Consider the following 2,500-nt stretch of genomic DNA (forward strand, 5'->3'; position numbering starts at 1 on the left):
GGGTCCTTGAGGGAGTTCCAGGGGGTCCCCAGCTAAATGATAGATTAGGCACCAAATGGACCCTTATGGGTCTGTAACTCTGAGAGTGTACAAATGGAACCAAATGGACCCATCAGGGTCCATTTGGTTCCATTTGTACACTCTCAGAGTTAAATTGACATAGATTGTACAATATAAATTGTGGTCCAAGTGATAGAAATGCCATTAAATGGGGGTCTGTAGCCCTAATGCATGTCCAACTGGGGGTCCTTGAAATTAAAATGGTTGAAAATCACTGCTAGGGCCGTAAAAAATCTTCTCTTATGGGTGTCCCTGGCCTATCTTTTCAAATGGGGGTCCGCAGGCTAATAAGTGTCAATTTGGGGGTCCTTGACATGAATAAGTTTGAGAACCACTGGTGTAAAGTAACTAAGTACATTTAAGTACTTAGTTACTGGGTCTGCCTGACGTTTCTTCCAGCTAAGGGAGGTTTTTCGTTGCCACTGTTGCAAAATTGCCTGCTCAGGATGGGACTGTCGGGTCTCTGCTCTACATGTAAAGTGTCTTGAGACAACTTGTTGTGATTTGACACTTTAATAAAATTGAATTGAAAAAAAAACTCAAGTACTGTACTTAAGTAAAATTTTTAGGTATATTTTTTACTTTAGTGGAGTATTTACAGTTTTCAGTACTTTTACTTCTACTCCACTACATCTCAGAGACAAATATCATACTTTTACTCCACTATGACTGTTTGAAAACTTTAGTTACTAGTTACTTTTTAGATCTCGACTATTATTACAAAACATACATTAACCATTTCGGCCCTGTATACATTTCGGCCATTCTAAAATAGCAGATCTACAAGCTAAAATGCGCATTGTGAGCTTGTAGATGTGCCATTTTCAAAAGATTCTTATACATTTGAAAACTTGTGAAGTGGGACGTTCTGCAAAAGGAGTACCGTCTACTTTCGGTACTTTAAGGACATGTTGATGCCGATACTTTTGTACTTTTACTCAAGCAAATCTTGAATAGGCTCTACGCACAGCAGCCATATTATCACTTCCTTCACAGGTGTTACCAATCTTGCTACCATAATTGACGGCCACAGTCATGGAGTGTACACGAGTGTATGTGCTCAATTGCCAAGCAGACACATGGCCCAACTAACTCCACATTTTCCCCCAAAATTCCTCAATATTCTGCCTGTGACACCAGCTGCTTCGCATCCCATCACTGTACTTGCAGGATGTACAATTAATATCAAACGCATTATGCTCCAATACTTATGCAAATCACTTCGCCAACACAAAATTCACGTCCGGGTGTTTCTTTTCACCAGCCAATCACCTTTCACGTTGCCACGTCCGTTGCCACGTCGCGCTGACGTACGCTAAACAAGCGCTGCCGTGCGCACAATGCAAACGAGCCCAAAGGCGCGCAAAAATAAGCCGACCATTGCTTAGACACAAAGTCAGACCTGGCAACGCAGCCTACGCCAATCATGTGTGAGAGATCTACAAGCTATGGGGCAGAGACGCCACCGTATCTTAGCAACAACTACAGCGCTCACTCTCATTGGTCGTGTCACGCTAAGAGCAGTCTCCAGACAATGGCATCGCAGACAGCTTGCTGTTACTGCTGTAGCCATCACAGGCAGTTGCAGCACGACGGACAGGGCGCTGTGATAGCTGCCATGTCGCTAACGCTAACGTGGTTGTCATGCCTGCAGCGGCTGTGCAATCACTTTGTCAACAATGCACGTTCGTGTGGTGAATGTCAATATTGCTGCTCAGTTCGTCCATTGTAGATGGTGTATGTTTGTGTGTGTCTTCTGGAGAACTATGTAGCTCCACAGCAACTACAGTAACTAACGTAATGGCAGGACCGCCCCGTGCAACGCATGTTAGGCTGCATTATGGTCATGTAGTAATTTCAGATAATTTCGCTCCGATTAGAGCAGTGCTTATCAACCCTTTCACGCCGCATTGTCCCCATTGTCTCCGCCAGGCCGAAAGGCATGGCGCAAGACTATGTTTCACCCCCTGTCCGTCCGTCTGTGATAGCTAATCTCTCACATCGTTGACTTGATCGCAGCAAAATAACAGCCCGATGTGGAGAGTCAGTGAGAGCTGGATAAACGAGGTAAAATGTGTCAAAAGGAGTCTGTACGGCTGTCGATAAATGAACACATGACGTCGGTGGGAGAGGAGATATTGTGTCTTTTGGACAAACAGCAGCGTGGTGCTGATGTTTGTTGTGTGAAGCAGCTTAATGTCAGAGTGTTTGTGTTGGAGCGCCTCAGTGCGGCTGCAGAGTTCATGTGCAACCTCTTCCAGAGAGACACAGAGACACTAGAAACTCTGCTGGGGAAAAAAAACACTGCTGGGCATTGACTTTCATATGGACATTGATCTACACACTGCAGGTATATCTGCTACACACACAACATCAAACTACACACTGCAGGTATGATGCAGCGTTTGCATTACAGCCAGCATGCCAGCGTAGTTCCCAT

At 44.7% G+C, this 2,500-nt stretch overlaps 1 protein-coding gene across 1 annotated transcript in view; it reads right to left on the reverse strand.

The window, feature by feature from the left end:
- Positions 1-2,500, reverse strand: part of plxna3 (plexin A3) — a 203,241-nt gene that overhangs the window by 20,275 nt on the left and 180,466 nt on the right. The gene's annotated exons all lie outside the window — the stretch shown is intronic.

The sequence above is a fragment of the Gymnoscopelus microlampas genome (genome assembly GCF_963454915.1).
Source record: "Gymnoscopelus microlampas genome assembly, chromosome: 10".
Classification (NCBI taxonomy): Eukaryota; Metazoa; Chordata; class Actinopteri; order Myctophiformes; family Myctophidae; genus Gymnoscopelus; species Gymnoscopelus microlampas.